We start from the raw sequence: 19,499 nt of genomic DNA on the forward strand, positions 1-19,499 counted from the left end.
GGGCAGAGAGGTGGAGCTGAGTCTATGATCAGACCAGCCATGATCTTATTGAATGGGGAGCAGGCTCAGGGGTCCGGGTGGCCCACTCCTGCTCAAATTTCTCATGGTCTTATGTACCCAGCATGCCCCGCGCGGAAGAATGTGCCGCACCCAGACTACAGGAGCTCAGTGCGCAGGCGCCGATCTTGGATGTGTTTGGAGCATGCGTGGTGCGTGTAATGGCGGAAGAGACACAGTTTGGACAGGCTCCTTAGAAGTGTGCTTATCATCGGGACGGAGCGGAATAATGGACCAGCGGGGTGCCGGGGATGCTTCATAAACATCCGGTGCCCGCCGCAAGCCCGGAATAATAACCGGAATATCGGCGGTTGCAGCTTCGGGTCGTTCTCCCGGTCACAGGCCCAGACTAACGGCGGCCAGCTTGGTACAGGAAGGCAGGTTCATCGCTCCGCCATCTTGGTTCAGTAAGTAGCATAGCGCATGCGCTGCTATCTTGGTGCCGGAACAAAGTGAAAGATGTCAGTGTCTGGAACTGCACCCAACCAGAGTCAGTACCTTCAGGGGAGAGGAACCAGTGAGTGCAGAACTGAACCCAGTCAGAGTCAGTACCTTCAGGGGAGGGGAACCAGTGAGTGCAGAACTGAACGCAGCCAGAGTCAGTACCTTCAGGGGAGGGGAACCAGTGAGTGTAGAATTGAACCCAGCCAGAGTCAGTACCTTCAGGGGAGGGGAACCAATGACTGTAGAACTGAACCCAACCAGAGTCAGCACCTTCAGGGGAGGGGAAGCAGTGAGTGTAGAACTGAACACAGCCAGAGTCAACACCTTCAGGGGAGGGGAACCAGTGAGTAGAACTGAACCCAGCCAGAGTCAGTACCTTCAGGGGAGGGGAACCAATGAGTGTAGAACTGAACCCAACCAGAGTCAGCACCTTCAGGGGAGGGGAAGCATTGAGTGCAGAACTAAACCCAGCCAGAGTCAGCACCTTCAGGTAAGGAGATGGAGGGGAGCCACTGAGTGTCGAACTGAACGCAGCCAGAAATGGTGGTGAAAATTGGGAGTGGAGGGAAAACAGTCTATAACATAAGAAATAGAAGCAGGAGTAGGCCATTTGGCCCCTCGAGCCTGCTCCCCATTCAATAAGATCATGGCTGATCTGATCATGGACTCGGCTCCACTTCCCTGCCCGCTCCCCATAACCCTTTATTCCCTTATCGTTCAAAAATGTGTCTATCTCCACCTTAAATTATTCAATGACTCAGCTTGCACAGCTCTTTGGGGCACAGAATTCCAGGGATTTGCCACCCTCAGAGAGGAAATTCCTCCTCATCTCACTTTTAAATGGGCGGCTCCTTATTCTGAGACTATGTCCCCCGAGTTTTAGCTTCCCCTATGAGTGGAAATATCCTCTCTGCATCCACCTTGGCGAGCCCCCTCATTATCATTACGTTTCAATAAGATCACCTCTCATTCTTCGAAACTCCAATGTGTATAGGCCCAACCTACTCAACCTATCCTCAGAAGTCAACCCCCTATCTCTGGAATCAACCTAGTGAACCTTCTCTGAACAGCCTTCAATGCAAGTATATCCTTCCTTCAATACGGAGACCAAAACTGTACGCAGTACTCCAGGTGTGGCCTCACCAATACTCTTTACAGTTGCAGCAGGACTTCTCTGCTTTTATACTCTATCCCCCTTGTAATACAGGCCAACATTCCATTTGCCTTCCTGATTACTTGCCGTACCTGCATACTAACTTTTTGTGTTTCATGCACAAGACCCCCAAGTCTCTCTGTAATGCAGCTCTTTGCAATTTTTCTCCATTTAAATTATAATTTGCTTTTCTATTATTTCTGCCAAAGTGGATAACTACATATTTTCCCACATTATACTCCATCTGCCAAATGTTTGCCCTCTCACTTAACCTGTCTATATCCCTTTGCAGATTTTTTTTGTCCTCCGCACAATTTTTGTAACAACAGCAAACTCGGTCCCTTCATCCAAGTCATTAATATGGATTATAATTAGTTGAAGACCCAGCACCGATCCGTGCGGCACCCCACTAGTCATGTTTGCCAACTGGAAAATGACCATTTATCCCGACCCTCTGTTTTCTGTTGGTTTGCCAATCCTCTCTCCACGTTAATACATTACCTCCAACCCTGTGAGCTTTTATCTTGTGCAGTAACCTCTTATGTGGCACCTTATCGAATGCCTTCTGGAAATCCAAATACACCACACCCACTGCTTCCCCCTTATCCACCCTGCTCATTACATCCTCAAAGTACTCCAGTGAATTTGTCAAACATGATTTCCCTTTCATAAAACCATGTTGAATCTGCTTGATTGAATCATGCTTTTCCAAATGTCCTGCTACTGCTTCCTTAATAATGGACTCCAGCATTTTCCCAATGACAGATGTTAGACTAACTGGTCTAAATTGTCCTGCTCTTTGTCAGCTTCCTTTTTCAAATAGGCACGTTACATTTGCGGCTTTCCAATCTGTTGGGACCGCCCTAGAATCCAGGGAATTTTGGGAGATTACAACCAATGCATCCATGATCTCTGCAGCCACTTCTCTTAAGATCCGAGGATGCAAGCCATCAGGTCCAGGGGACTTGTCTGCCTTTAGTCCTGTTATTTTACCTAGTACTACGTCATTAGTGATAGTGATTGTATTGCGTTCCTCCCTATCTATAGCCCCTCGCTTATCCACTGCTGGGATGTTTTTAGTGTCTTCTACCATGAAGGACTCTTACTATCTGTTTTTATATTTTGTGCTAGTTTTCTTTCATAATCTATCTTCCCTCTCAATCATATTTTTAGCCGTTCTCTGCTGGCTTTTAAAAATGTCATACATCTCTGGCCTCCCACTAGACTTGGCCACACTGTATGCCTTTGTTTTCAATTTGATACCTCCCTTATTTCCTTAGTTAGCCACGGATGGTTATCCCGTCTCTTACAGTCTTTGCTTCTCATTGGGATATATTTTTGTTGCAGGTTATGAAATATCTCCTTAAATGTCTGCCACTGCTCATCAACCATCCCATTCTTTAATCTATTTTCCCAGTCCAATTTAGCCAACTCTGCCCTCATAACATTGTAGTCTCCTTTATTTCAGCTTGGGACCCTGGTTTGAGAACCAACTTTCTCACCAACCAGAATATGGTTGAATTTGAAATTCAACCATATTATGGTCACTCATTCCGAGAGGATCTTTTAGTACCAGATCATTTATTAATCCTGCCTCATTACACAGTACTAGATCTAAGATAGCCTGCTCCCTGGTTGGTTCCACAACATACTGTTCAAGGAAACTATCCCAGATACACTCTATGAACTCCTCCTCAAGGCTACCCTGGCCAATTTGCTTTGTCCAATCAATATGAAGTTTAAAATCACCCATAATTATTGCCGTTCCTTTATTACAAGCCTCCATTATTTCTTGATTTATACTCCGTCCAACAGTGTAGCTACTGTTAGGGGCCTACAGACTCTGTCCACCAGTGATTTTCCCTTTATTATTCCTCATCTCCACCCAAACTGATTCAATATCTTGATCCTCTGAGCAAATATCGTTTCTCACTAACGCACTGATCTCATTCTTTATTAACAGAGCTGCCCCACCTCCTTTTCCTTTCTGTCTGTCCTTCCAAATTGTCAAATATCCCTGAATATTTAGTTCCTAGTCCTGTCACCTTGCAACCACATCTCTGTAATGGGTATCAGATCGTACCCATTTGTATATATTTGTGCCATCAATTCATCTATTTTGTTACAAATGTTATGTGCATTTAGACAAAGAGCTTTTAAATTTGTTTGTTTTCCTGTTTTTCCTGCTTTTTTCCTCTGTCCTTCCAACTCACTTTCTATATTTTTGCTTTCTAATTCCAGCTTTACTTCCCTCCCACTGAATCTATTCTCAGGTTCCCATCCCCTGCCAAGCTAGTTTAAACCCTCCCCAACAGCACTGACAAACCCCCCCCCCCCCCCCCCCCCCGGACGAGGATATTGGTCCCGGCTCTGTTGAGGTGCAACCCGTCCGGCTTGTACAGGTCCCACCTCTCTCCAGAAGCGGTCCCAATGCATCAGGAATCTAAAGCCCTCCCTCCTGCACCATCTCTCCAGCCAGGCATTCATCTGCTCTATCCTCCTATTTCTGTACTCACTAGCTCATGGCACCAGGAGTCATTCTAAATATTACCCTAGACCATGTCACTGTTTATAATTACACATGACCCAGTCTCGGTTTATATTACATTCGACCCTGCCTCTGTTTATATTACACTAGACCCTGTCCCTGTTTATACTACACTTGACAGTATCTCTGTTTACAAATAGAAGTATCGAGTACAAACGCATGGATATTATGATGAACCTGTACAAAACAGGAGCAGCTGGGGTTGCAAGGGGTATAGAGTATAAAAGCAGAGAAGCCCTGCTACAACTGTACAGGGTATTGGTGAGGCCACACCTGGAGTACTGCGTACAGTTTTGGTCTCTGTATTTAAGGAAGGATATACTTTCATTGGAGGCAGTTCAGAGAAGATTCACTAGGTTGATTCCTGAGATGAGGGCATTGACTTATGAAGAAAGGTTGAGTAGTTTGGACCTATACTCATTGAAGTTCAGAAGAATGAGAGGTGATCTTATTGAAACTTAAAACCTACTGGAGGGCTTGACAAGGTGGATGCAGAGAGGATATTTCCACTCATAGGAGAATCTAGAACTAGGGGGCATTGTTTCAGAATAAGGGGTTGCCCATTTAAAACTGAGATGAGGGGGAATTTTTTCTCTCAGAGGGTTCTAATTCTGTGGAATTCTCTGCCCCAGAAAACTGTGGAGGCTGGATCATTGAATTTTTTTAAGGCGGAGATAGACAGATTTTTTAAGCGATATGGGAGTAAAGGTTTATGGGAGCGAGAGGGAAGTGAAGTGGAGTTGAGTCCATGATCAGATCAGCCATGATTTTATTGAATGATGGAGCAGACTCGAGGGGCCAAATGGCCTACTCCCGCTCTTATTTCTTGTGTTCTCCTTGGAGAAGATTGAGAGGAGATTTGATCGAGGTGTTCAAAATCATGAGTGGTCTTGCCAGAGTAGATCGAGAGATACTGTTCCCATTGGCAGAAGGGTCGAGAACCAGAGGACACAGATTTAAGGTGATTGGCAAAAGAACCAGAGGCGACACAAGAAAAAACCTTTTTGCGTAGCGAGTGTTTAATATCCGGATTGCACAGCCTGAAAGGGTGGTGGAGGTAGACTCAATCACGGCTTTCAAAAGGGAGTTGGATAAGTACCTGAAAGAAAAACATTTGCATGGCTGTGGGGTAAGGGTGGGGGAGTGGGTCTAGCTGAGGTGCTCTTGCAGAGAGCTGGCACGGGCTCGACAGGCCGAATGGTCTTGTTCCGTGCTGTAACCATTCTCTGATTCTATGGTTCTAACTCTCTCAGCATAACCCTCTATTCCCTTCTCCCTCATATGCTGATCTTCAGTGCATCGATACTGGAAACACAGAGCGACCAATCCAGAGCCGCTCTGTATCAGGGTGGGTGCTGGATACGGAAGTCGCTCCCTGGCCTCCTGTGTGCGTCTGTTTGTTGCATCAGTTTGACCTGGAGTGGAGAGGGGGAGAAGCTGCTGGGTTTAACCCCCAGAATCTCTGGGACCAACAATTTCCGATGAGAGACTGTCAACGGCGGTGGATTCTAGGGGAGATTAGGTTGTGAAACAGACACTGCCCGCACAATGTAGAAGAGTATTGTTTTAGGAACAAGTATTTCTGTAGGGGCTTTCAATATACAGATTTGTTTTAATCCATTCTTAGGATGTGGGTGTCGCTCGTAGAGCCAGAATATATTTCCAATTTCCATTTGCCCCTTGACAAGGTGATGTGGGCCTTCTCGAACTGCTGCAGTCCGTGTGGTGAAGGCCCTCCCACAATGCTGTTAGGTGAGGAGTTCCAGGATTTTCACCCAGTGACAATGTAGGAATGGTGATATATGCCCAAGTCAGGATGGTGTGAGACTTGGAGGGGAACTTGGAGGTGATGGATTTCCATGCACCTGCTGCTCTGGTCCATCTAGGCGGGATAGGTTGCGGGTTTGGGAGGTTCTGTCAAAGTTCTGGTCGAGTTGCAGATGTTTAAATTCCCTCCCCTTCACCCCGCCCACCTCTCCCTCCTCCCATAGAGGCCAGAGTCTTGTGTCGGTCCAGACCGGGTGGTGGGTTCCCTTCCCTGCAGGACATTAGTGACCAGTTGGGTTATTACAACAATCTGTCAGCTTTCATGGTCACTTTTCTTCTGCTGATGGCTGCACAAATAGCCAGGTTCATTCAGCTCAATTTCACAACCTGCCTTTGTGTTTTTGTGGGTTCTCTCTCACCCACCCTTTTTCCTGTTTGAAACTCACTTTACAGGGTATTAAAAGGGGAGGATTTGTCAACCAGAGGCCCAAACCAAACATCACATTAAGATCTGACGGAGTCACTCGATTCATCGGGAACGGAATATCATCGGCCTTTGATCATGGAAGCAAAAAGCACTGTTCACAGCGGGGAGAAACAGTACACGTGCTCTGTGTGTGGACAAGGCTTCAGCCTATCATCCAACCTGGAGAAACACAAGTGCAGTCACACTGGGGAGAAACTGTGTAAATGTGCGGACTGTGGGAAATGTTTCAACTACCCATCCCAGCTGGAAACACATCGGCGAGTTCACACTGGGGAGAGGCCATTCAGCTGCTCTGAGTGTCGGAAGGGATTCACTCAATTATCTAACCTGCTGATACACCAGCGAGTTCACACTGAGGCGAGACCGTTAAGCTGCTCCGATTGTGGGAAGGGATTCACTCGGTCAGCCGACCTGCTGAGGCACCAGCGAGTTCACACTGGGGAGAGGCCATTCACCTGCTCCGAGTGTGGGGAAGGATTCACTCAGTCATCCAACCTGCTGATACACCAGCGAGTTCACACTGGGGAGAGGCCGTTCACCTGCTCCGATTGTGGGAAGGGATTCCCTCGGTCCTCCCACCTGCTGGCACACCAGCGCGTTCACACCGGGGAGAGGCCGTTCACCTGCTCCGATTGTGGGAAGGGATTCGCTCGGTCCTCCCACCTGCTGAGGCACCAGCAAATTCACGCTGGGGAGAGGCCATTCACCTGCTCGGAGTGTGGGAAGGGATTCACTACATCATCCCACCTGCTGGCACACCAGCCGGTTCACACTGGGGAGAGGCCATTCACCTGCTCGGAGTGTGGGAAGGGATTCACTCAGTCATCCCACCTGCTGAGACACCAGCGAGTTCACACTCAGGAGAGGCCGTTCACCTGCTCAGAGTGTGGGAAGGGATTCACTCAGTCATCCCACTTGCTGATACACCAGCGAGTTCACACCGGGGAGAGGCCGTTCATCTGCTCTGAGTGTGGGAGGGGATTCACTCAGTCATCCACCCTGCTGAAACACTAGAGAGTTCACAAGTGACTGCAGGGGTGGGATTCTGCTATTATTGCTGCTGTTAATCACATCCGGACTGAACCATATTCATTCTGACAGTTGGGGTTTGTTTCCGCTGATGTCAATAACTCCTGTAACTGGACTGGAGTTTAATATTTGGGAGAAAGACAAATAAATTCTTGTTGCTTTCAACACATTGGTGTGGATTTCTTTCTTTCCCACCCGAGAGTTTAGCATCACCTGGCTAGAGCTCAGTGAGGACAATCTGGGAGGAGGATCGTAAGGGGGGAGAACTTCAGCCTGGACACAGTCCTTCAGGGTCACACTGAGAGGGGCAAATGGCACTTTGGTCTTTCTAATCACTCTTCATTGACAGCAAGGTCGCCATGCGGGTTCACCTTGACATTGTAAGGTACGGATGATATCCACCCAAGGGTGTTTAAAGAGATGGGACGGGTGCTCTGTCAGCCCTTTGCCCATATCTCCATCAGCTCAGTAGAGTCATGGGTTGTTCCCCGAGATTGGAAGGTAGCACACATAGTTCAAGTTTTGAAAATTGGCCACAAGTTGGGAACTGAAGGCCCATCAACGTGACCTCGATCACTGGGAAGGTGCTTGAAGGGATCCTGAGAGATGCTATTTTCGATCATGGGGAAAGGGAAGGGGCCATTACAGATACTGAACATGGATTCCGGGAAACATGGTCACGCCTTACAAACTAGCTTGAGTTTGTAAAGAAGTTGTTCGGTTGGTGAATGGGCGAATCCGGTTGACATTGTCTACCTCAAGGTGTCAAACTCATTTTCTATGGTGGGCCTGATCCGATACCCTGGCACTTGGCATGGGCCACATTCAGCAAAAGCTATTATAATAGGAATAAATGAAGATAAACTATATCGGAATTTACATTTAGATTTTATTTACTGCCGCTGCTCCCGATCCCTGGCACCTCTTAGCTTGAGCATTCATGAACTGACCCTGCTCAAACCATAAGCTCAAGGCTATCGGTGCATGGTTCTGCCTGTGACCACAAGGCTGTGTCACTGCCACACACAGATACCATTTCCTCGTTTCACATCTCCATACAAACACCATCACTTCACACATCCTCTTTCTACACAATTGCAGCAGACATGAGCAAGGACATGAGGCTTATTAAAAGACACATTTCATTACAGCAAAGGTTGCACTGGGAGAAATGTTCAGTTACTTTGCATTACAGGCAAATACCGGACAAACCAGCAGCACACTGGCACCTGAGCAGTGTCTCATCGGCCTTCAGGCTTTTCTTAAATAGATTTGCTGCCTGGATATAAACTTAAACCAGCTTTGCAGGCGTGATGTTCTATTCACACATTGAAGGTGAGAGAGATGCTGTGGGGCACACACTCAGTCCAGTAGCTGAAAGTGATTTACAGACTGGGTTTTGTGTTTAGTGATCCCGGGCATGTTACCAATACCAGCAGAGATGAAGCCCATGGAATAAAAGGGACAGTGGATACTGTCTCACTTTGAGCGAGTCAGAATGAGAAGCTTTAACAACAGCTGATGTTTCACAAAGGGAGACCTCACCAGACCAAAGGACATTGGTGGTGTTTAATGGGCTGTTTGTGTCACTGGGCGACAGGAGGCTATTTGTGACAGAGGGAAAGCTGGTTACAGCAAACAAACAGTTTCCCGACCTGTCCAGGGCCCACTCTGACCCCCACCTTCTCTCTCTCACTATTGATGGACACTGCTGCAGTAATTGCTCCTGTGACCTTTCCTCTCTTGTCCCTCCCACACCCCTAATACACGGCCCGACACAATCTCCCTCCCACTACATCCTCACTGTGCTGGAATCCACACCAGTCTCCCCATCTGTTCCTTTTTCCCTCCCTGGATCCTGAAACTACAGTCTGAATCCCACTGTACTTAAGGAAGTGGCCCTCGAAATACTGAATGCATTGGTGATCATTTTCCAACAGTCTATCAACTCTGGATCAGTTCCTATGGACTGGAGGGTAGCTAATGTAACACTACTTTTTAAAAAAGTCGAGAGAGTGAAAATGGGGAATTATAGACTGGTTAGCCTGACATCCGTAGTGGGGAAAATGTTGGAATCAATTGTTAAAGATGAAATAGCAGCACATTTGGATCGGTCCAAGTCAGCATGGATTTATGACAAGTCTTCTAAAATTTTTTGAGGAAGTAACTAGTAGAGTGGACAAGGGAGAACCAGTGAATGTGGTGTATTTGGACTTTCAAAAGGTTTTTGACAAGATCCCACACAAGAGATTGGTGTGCAAAATTAAAGCACAGGGTATTGGGGGTAATGTATTGACGTGGATAGAGAACTGGTTGGCAGACAGAAAGCAGAGAATTTGGATAAACAAGTCCTTTTCAGAATGGCAAGCAGTGACTAGTGGGGAGCCGCAGGGCTCAGTGCTGGGACTCCAGCTATTTACAATATGCATCAATGATTTAGATGAAGGAATTGAGTGTAATATCTCCAAGTTTGCAGATGACACTAAGCTGGATGGTGGTGTGAGCTGTGAGGAGGATGCTAAAAGGCTGCAGGGTGAATGGACAGGTTAGGTGAGTGGGCAAATGCATGGCAGATGCAGTATAATGTGGATAAATGTGAGGTTATCCACTTTGGTGGCTAAAATATGAAGACAGAATATTATCTGAATGGCGACAGATTAAGAAAAGGGGAGGTGCAATGAGACAAGGGTGTCATGGTACATCAGTCATTGAAAGTTAGCATGCAGGTCCAGCAGTTGGTGAAGAAGGCAAATGGCATGTTAGCCTTCATAGCTAGGGGATTTGAGTGTAGGAGCAGGGAGGTCTTACTGCAGTTGTATAGACTTTTGCTGAGGCCTCACCTGGAATATTGTGTTCAGTTTTGGTCCCCTAATCTGAGAAAGGACGTTCTTGCTATTGGGGGAGTGCAGTGAATGTTCAACAGATTGATTCTCGGGATGGCAGGACTGACCTATGTTGAGAGACTGGTTCGACTGGGCCTGTATTCACTGCAGTTTAGAAGAATGAGAGAGGATCTCATAGAAACATATAAAATGTTGACGGGACTGGACAGGTTAGATGTGGGAAGAATGTTCCCAATGTTGGGGAAGTACAGAACCAGGGGTCACAGTCTAACGATAAGGGGTAAGCCATTTAGGACCGAGTTGAGGAGAAACTTCTTCACTCAGAGACTTGTTAACCTGTGGAATTCTCTACTGCAGAGAGTTGTTCATGCCAGTTCGTTAGATATATTCAAGAGTGGGTTAGATATGGCCCTTATGGCTAAAGGGATTAAGGCGTATGGAGAGAAAGCAGGAAAGGGGTACTGAGGTGAATGATCAGCCATGATCTTATTGAATGGTGCTGCAGGCTCGAAGGGTCGAATGGCCTACTCCTGCATCTATTTTCTATGTTTCTTACTCACTCTTCCCCTCCTGAAGCCTACAAGCTCTAAAACTGAAGCTTGATGGCCCTCAGTCCCCACTCCTTGATTTACCTCCACTTCTCTCCTCCTCTTTCCCCCTTGGTTCTGTTCCACACTGTGGGACTTGGGCCATCCCCGGGGATTCTCAGAATGAACAGGGGGATGTGTGTTGAGATAGGATGTCCCAGCTCTCCTCCTCTTTCCCCTTTGGTTGTGTTCCACACTCTGGACCTTGGGCCTTTCCTGGGGATTCTCAGTATGAACAGGGGGATGTGTGTTGAGACAGGATGCCCCAGCTCTCCACCTTTAAAGGGACAAGGAGATGACCAGCTGGGCTGAATGGCCCTGCTTTATGATATCACTGCAGTGCCTAGCAACCAAATTCCCTGAGCCCTGCTCATTATGGGCTGGGTTGAGCTCAGTGCTGTTACAGGAAGGGAAACAGGAGCAGGATTCGACCCGTGTGGAGCCCAGCATTAATAGGGAGAGGTACAGGATCAATTTATACCTTAGAGTGAGAAATGTCAGTGTCCCTGACACTCCCTGTCCCTCAGTATCTTTGTCGGGGAGTGACCGATGGGTTCACTCTGTATCTAACCTGTGCTGTGCCCGACTGGAGAGTGTTTGATGCTGGCACGAGGTGCTCAGCTCGATAAGCACAACATTTAACCCAAAGATGATCAGGTAACCCATCACCTTGTCCCTGGACACAGGTCCTGAACGACAGGAAGTGTTTCTAATAATTTGGCTGGTGTCCTTGATCAAATTGAAACATCTCCGATCTCTCTTTAAAAATTTGTTTATGGGATGTGCGTGTCACCTCTCACCTCTCCTTCTAAACGCTGGGGAATATAGGCCATGTCTACTCATTCTCTCAGGACAATCCCCCCATCCCAGGAATCAGTCTGATGAACCTTCATTGCACTCCCTCTGCAGCAAGTTTATTTTTCCTTAGGTAAGGAGACCAAAACAGTAAACAATACTCATGGTCTGGTCTCACCAGGGCCCTGTATAATTGCAGTAAGACGTAAGTACTCAAATCTTTTTGTACAAAGGCCATTATAGATTTTGCTTTCTTAATTGCTTGCTGGACTTCATATTAACTTTTAGCGATTTCTGTACAAGAACACCCAGGTCCCTCTGAACACCAACATTTTCCAATTTCTCACCATTTTAAAAAATACTCTGCCTTTCTATTTTTACTATCAATGTCTAACTTAACATTTCTTCACATTATATTCCATTTACCATGTTCTTGCCCACTCACTGAGCCTGTATATATCCCTTTGAAACCTCTTTTCATCCTTCTCACACTTACATTACCAACTAGCTTTGTATCCTCAGCAAACTTCGATATATTACATTTGGTCCCCTCATCCAAATTATTGATATAGATTGTGAATAGCTGGGGCCCAAGCACCGTTCCTTGCAGCACCCCACCAGTTACAGCCTGCCAACCCGAAAATCACCCGTTTATTCCTACTCTCTGTTTTCTGTCCATTAACCAATCCTTAATCCTTGCTCGTATATTACTTTCAATCTCATGAGTCCTAATTTTGTTCAATAATCTCTTGTGTGGCACCTCATTGAATGCCTTCTGTAAATCTAAATACACCACATCTGGTGGTTCCCCCTTATCTATCCTACGAGTTACAACCTCAAAAAACACCAACAGATTTGTCAAGAACAATTTCCCTTTCATAAATCCGTGTTAATTCTGCCCAATCCTGTTATCACTTCCGAAGTGTCCTGTTACCACGTGCTTAATAATAGATTGTAGCATTTTCCCGCTACTGATGTCAGGAATACCCGTACTGGACGAGTTAGATACAAAGTAAATCTCACTCCAGCCTATCCCAAACACTACCATTGTTGATGTCGAGTAAATCTCAGTCTACAACATCCCAAACACTCCCAGGGCAGGTACAGCACTTGGTAGATATAGAGTAAATCTCCCTCTGCACAGTCCCCTCAAACTCTCCCAAGGCAGGTACAGCATAATTTAGATAGAGGGTAATCCTCTCTCTAACCTCGCTCTGCAATTGCACAGGACCTTGGTGAGACCACACCTGGAGTACTGTGCACAGTTTTGGCCTCTTTATCTGAGGAAGGGTATACTTGAGTTGCTTTGATATAGAGTACAGCTTCCTCATCACTGTCCCACCAGACATTCCAAGGGCAGGAGAAGGCCACCTGGCCCCTCGAGCCTGCTCCATCATTTAATAGGATCATGGCTGATTTCATCATGGACTCAGCTCCAGTTCCCTGCCCGCTGCATATAAACCTTTATTCCCTTATCACTCAAAAATCTGTCGATCTCCGCCTTAAATATATTCAATGAACCAGACTCCACAGCGCTCTGGGAAGAGAATTCCATAGATTTACAACCATCTGAGAGAATAAATTCTTCCTCATCTCAGTTTTAAATGGGCAGCCTTTTATTCTGATACTATGTCTCCTAGTTTTAGTTTCCCTGATGAATGGAAATATCCTCTCTGCATCCACCTTGTCGAGGCCCCTTATTTTCTTATCTGTTTCGATAAGATCAGCTCTCATTCTTCTGAACTCCAATGGGTATAGGCCAACCTACTCAAACTATCTTCATCAGTCAACCCCCTCATTTCTGGAATCAACCTAGTGTCCCTTCTCTGAACAGCCTCCAATGCAAGTATATCCTTCCTTAAATACGGAGACCAAAACTATACGCAGTACTCTAGGTGTGGCCTCACCAACACCCTGTACAGTTGTAGAAATACTTCTCTGCTTTTATACTCCATCTCCCTTGCAATAAGGGCTAATATTCAATTTGCCTTCCTGATTACCTGCTGTACCTGCATACTAACTTTTTGTGTTTCATGCACAAGGACCCCCAGGTCCCACTATAATGCAGCACTTTGCAATTTTTCACCATTTAAACGATAATTTGCTTTTCTATTTTTTCTGCCAAGGTGGATTACCTTACATTTTCCTACATTGTACACCATTTGCCAAATTGTTTCCCACTCACTTAGCCTGTCTATCACTTTGCACATTTTTTGTGACCTCCTCCCAATTTGCTTTCTCACCCATCTTTGTATCATCAGCAAACTTGACTACATTACAGTTAGTCCCTTCATCCAAGTCATTAATATAGATTGTAAGTAGTTGAGGACCCAGCACTGATCCCTGCAGCTCTCCACTAGTCACTGTTTGCCAACAGAAAAATGACCCATTTATCTTGACGCAGATACAAAGTAAATCTCCGTCTACACTGCTCCATCAAACACTCCCAGGGCAGGTATAGTACAGGTTAGCTACAGCAAAAAGTTCTCTCTCGACTGTCCCTTCAAACACACCCAGGGCAGGTATGGCATGGGTTGGATACAGAGTAAAGCTGCCTCTACACTGTCCCATCAACCACTCCCAGGGCATGTGCTGCATTGGTTAGATACTAAGTAAAGCTCCCTCTACACTTTCCAAATAAACACTCCTAGGGCAGGTACAGCATAATTTAGATTAAGGGTAACCCTCTCTCTAACTTCGCTCTACAAATGTACAGGGCTTTGGTGAGACTACACCTGGAGTACTGTGCACAGTTTTGCTCTCCTTATCTCAGGAAGGATATATTTGCCTTGCTTAGATACAGAGTAAAGCTCCCTCAACACTGTCCCACCAGACATTCTAAGTGCAGGGTCAACACAGGTTAGATACGGATTATATCTCCCTCTACTCTGTCCCAAGCATTCCAGAGTCGATGCTGCATTGGTTAGATACAGAAATAAAGCTCCTTCTACACTATCCCATCAAACACTCCCAGGGCAGGTCCAGCACGGCTTAGAAATCTGACACAAACACCCCAGAGAGCACAACCACGGGGAATGATTCCCAGAGCCTGATGCCTATCAGACACACACACGCTCTCTCGATCGTTTTCTGTTATACACACCGACTCTCTCAATTTTCCACTTGAACACACAGAAAGGCTCCAGCTTTTAGACAATATTTCAGGGAGATGAGAGGCGGTGCCAGACGATGCCTGCGAGTATTATTGACCCTTTTCCGCTGGTGGGCTCAGTGGGGGTGTTGATTCCTGGATTATTTTACCTCAATTTGGTTCAGCAAAATTACTGAAACGAATACCGTTTGTGCTTTAAACAAAGCAAGCTTTTATTTAAAAACCAAATCCCGATCGGGGACTTTATCAGACAGAAGGAATGCAAGTCTGTTCGAACGCACTCACTTCCTACGGACAAAGTGACGTTACATTGTAAAGGGACGATGGTTATACATTTTCGGCAAAAGATAACAAGATAGGGCCAGAGTGACATCCCAGCTCAGCCCATCTCTTTTGATCCCTCCTTCCCTTTGTCCACTGATAAGCCGACCCAAGCATGGTCCGATTTCAAACAAAGACCTTCTGTCAATGTTTCAGGTTAATAACATGATTTAATAAGACCTTGAGGTTTTTCTGCAAGCTGTGGGTTTTGTTTCAATATGTGTTAGTGTTGTAACATTTCGCAGTCTCGTGTCTGAGATGTCATGGCTATTCCTCCATGAATTGTTTGTTAGCTTATACTGTCCATATATAATTCCCACGTTCTCAACTTCAATGTCTCCATACATTTTTAAACATTCACATTCCCCCCTTTTATCATTCCATGATAACACTTAGGATCATTCTAGGAATATCGCATTCATCCGTTCACACTCTATTTCCTGACAGTCTCAGTTAGGGTTAGTGGAACTCCCCCTTTGGAATGTATAGGGAATGTACAGGGAATGTGAACACACCCAACATCTAGAAAAGTTCCCATTTTGCGCATAAACATAAGACATGTAGCTCATGTCTCTGTCTCCCCTCCCATGCGCCGAAACTGTCATATATCAACACTATTATACAGACTGTGGCATACAGAGAGTTTCATCTTATGGCTCAGGATTCAGATAAATAGTCCAATTATTTTGCTGATTAAAAGAGTTCAGTTTTCCCGTCTCTCTTCTCAGGTCACCGTCGGTGTAGCTGGCTTTCTATCACTATGGGTAAAAGTTCAAACTGGTCCACGTTCCAATTAGGATGCCAATGGCCTTGTTCAGCTATGGAGAAGAGGAAGTCTGGAACAGAAACAGGAGTTATAATAACCAATAAAATAGGTTTGTTAGAGGGTGGTGAGCTTGCAGTGGTGCAGGTGAACCCAGGCACTTTCCCCCTCAACCTTGGCTGCAGTGGGGGTAGTGAGTAACACCTGAAAAGGCCCCTCCCATGGTGGCTCTAATCCCTTCCAAATCCATACTTCCCTGGTGCCACGAGGGACAATTCGGGTAAAACTGGGAGGTCGAGGTGAGTATCTTGAACCTGGTTGTGAGCTAGTCGCAGAGCCTGAGTCAGAGAAAGAACATAGGTGGTCATCAGTCGAGCTGAGATACCATATCTAGGAACAATTTCCCTCATTAACACCGTAACAACAGTTTGAGCCTTATTGTCCAGGGTAGGGTAGGCTTCAATCCATCTGCTAAACACATCTACTATTACTAACACATATTTGTAACACTGAACTTTTTGCAACTCAATGTAGTCCAACTGAAATGTCTCAAAGGGACCTTCGGGTAGGGGCATTTTACCCCAATCACAGGGGACTCCCTTCCGTGGATTATGTTGCTGGCAAACCAGGCAACGACTACTGATGTTCTGGGTGAGCGCCTGGAATCGTGAGTGCCACCAAGTAGCCAAAAGTGTGTCACTCGTGGTCCTTGCTCCACAATGAGTAGCAAAATGCATACATTCAATAACCCATAGAGCCAACTCGTCAGACATGCAAGTCTGTTCCGCGGGAGTGGTCTAGAGTTTAGAAACATTGTCATAAGTACATGCATAATATTTCCACAACAGTTTAACTTTTTCAGGAGTGTCCTCCTGTGCTTTTATAACATCTTGGATGGCTGGCATTGGTTTTTCCGAGGCTAACTTATCCTTCGCAGGATTTTTAGTCTGACTCATAATTTTGGGCACTACCATCTGTTGGTCACGAGAGGCTTGTTTGGCCTCTTGGTCAGCACAACGATTCCCTATATCAACCAGAGAATTTCCGGTAGTGTGGGCAGTACATTTGACAATGGCAATGCGTTTGGGGAACATGAGGGCTTGCAACAAATCAGATACTAGCTGTTTATGGGATATCTCATTCCCCTGTGAGGTTAGGAATCCCCTATTTTTCCATAGTTGTCCGAAATCATGGGCCACCCCAAAGGCATGCCTAGAGTCGATATAGGCAATTTCAAAAGTGGCAGATTCCAAGACCTGATTCTCCTGGTTTACTATGGCGTATCCTGAGATTCGTGTATCTTCTGGATTAATTCGGTCAACATACATAATACAGTCTGGATCTTCAATTGGTACATCAACAAAATCTTCCCTGACTGATGTGGCCTCTTAAATTAAAGATAAGCAATCATGACTGGGCTCTTCCTCATCTTGGGGTGGCTCAGTAAGAAAACAGGCCGGATTAATTTCAGTACAGTGCCAAAAGGTCAGTTTAAGATTGTTTAGTAAGTAGATCTCATATCTGCTTTGCCTGGCCATGGTAAGGTGTTGAGTCTGCAGTTGGCCCAGGAGGGCAGCTACGGAGTGAGTTGTGTTAAGACAACGGTAGCACAGTCTTTCAGAACTGTAAATGCAGTTGAAAGGGCCGGTCATAGAGGGGCCGGCCCAAAGCCGGAGCTTGCAGCAGGGCTGTCTTTAGTTCCTTAAAGGCTTGGACGTCTACGGTTTCTATTTCAAAGCTGCCTTACTTATTTGTATACGGGGTGAGGTGCTTAGTCATCAGGGCAACATTAGGGATCCAGGATCTGCAGTAATTGATCATCCCCAAACACTGTCGCATTTGTTTAGCCGTGCTAGGGACTCAAAACCGGCAAATTGGTTCGAATCGGCTAGCCTCCAAAGCTCGGTGGATACTCAGTATTGCCTGTGATAACCCACTTGGGAGGGGTCCTCTGCCCACACATGAGAATCCACATAGTCAGGTATGTCAGAGCCAGTATGATGCTGCAGAGTCGTTAAGACTTTCTCGGGATCCCCGTGAAGTTGGACTGTACGGCCATGTTTTACAATTTGCACATCCCGGCTGCTAGGGCCAGCCTCGTCTATAGCCTGGCGCACCATAACTCCCAAATCTTTAGCATGGTGGGGAGGTAATACTTCACGAGTAATATGTGGTGCCACCGTTGGGGGCTGTCCATTTCCACAAAATCTGCCTTCCCTTCCGGTCCAGTCACTCTAGCCCTTAATAGAATTTCCTTCATTTCCCCTTCGTGATCCTGATAAAAGTTCTGCAGGTCCTGATTCTTTCCACTGGGATCGTATGCTAGGGTAACGTGATAGGGTGCCTGCCGCAGGTCCAGAGACCACCACTGAGGGGTTCTAGTGGTATAATACTGCCGCTTAAGGGTTCCCTGTTTTACAATGATCCCATCATCTTCACACTCCAAATGCAACTGGAATTTGCAGAGGAGGTCTCTAGCCATAAAATTACAGTCCAGATTGGTTGTGATAACAAATCGATGTTCCACCGATTCTTCCAGGTAACCCATTTTAACCGGTTCTGACACCGGGAATGTCGAGATTTGTCCCAGGAATCCTGAAAGTTCCTGTGTTTCAGTAGAGGCAGGGAGTTTAAGCTTTGATTGTACAGAAGACATGAAGGCTCCCGTATCTATCAAAAAGGGTTGCCACTCATTCAGAATCTTTAACAATATCATTGGTTCGTCGTCCGAGGAGGATCCCTGCACAATCCAGCTGCGTAGTCAATCGGGGGACAATTGACCAAAGGGGTTGTTCTGGGAGAAGTTAGTGTAAGATCCTCCTCTCCCCCCTTGCCCCCCTCCTCTTCCTTTTCCATGCTGACGGTAGGGGCAATTTTTATTCCAATGTCCTTCCTGCCCACAATTAAAACAGTCAATTCCTCTTACCCAGTCCCGGCCTCTTCCCATACCATGCCGGGGACAATAGGGAGGTTTATTAGCAGGGCTCGGGCCGTTTGGTTGTTTAGTATAACCGTATCCTTGCTTATCCATCCAATCCTGTATGCAACACTGCGGTTCTATTGATCCTTCCTCCCGAGATGGCTCTTCCTTGCTAGTCACGTATTCAGTCTTGACCTGGGTTGGGGGCGCACCTCCCCCCTCCCCTTTCTTTTCCTGCCAATAATATCTAACTGCCCTTTCCATTTGTCCGGATAGCGTGAGCAATCGAATAGTTGTTCGAAGATCACATCGACATCTATAGTGGGGTGGTCTGCAGCTTGTTGTGCATCAGGGTTTGGCATTGGTCTGACAGGGAATTGGTGTCGGGATTTTGGGATCTTGGAAATCATTTCTAGGTCGGAGGATGTTTCGGAGCTGTCTAACTGCTTGACAGTTCTGCGTCTCGATCAGCGGGGGTGTTTGCTATGCCTTTCACAACTTGGACTGGTAGATTGACTGGAAGATTTACGGAACTGTCTGTGATATCGAGATATAGTTCTGCCCTTTCGAGTGTGTGATCTGGTCCTTTCGGCTATATTGCTTGTGAACTGGGGATCCGAATCGCTATCAGAGGATGAGGAGTCAGTTTGGGTTTGATGCTTTGATGGTATGG

General features: G+C 46.2%; 1 pseudogene; it reads left to right on the forward strand.

The window, feature by feature from the left end:
• The first annotated feature begins 240 nt into the window (after positions 1–240).
• Positions 241–19,499, forward strand: part of LOC139235515 (zinc finger protein 229-like) — a 211,144-nt pseudogene continuing 191,885 nt past the window's right edge.

The sequence above is a fragment of the Pristiophorus japonicus genome, chromosome 23 (assembly GCF_044704955.1).
Source record: "Pristiophorus japonicus isolate sPriJap1 chromosome 23, sPriJap1.hap1, whole genome shotgun sequence".
Lineage (NCBI taxonomy): Eukaryota > Metazoa > Chordata > Chondrichthyes > Pristiophoridae > Pristiophorus > Pristiophorus japonicus.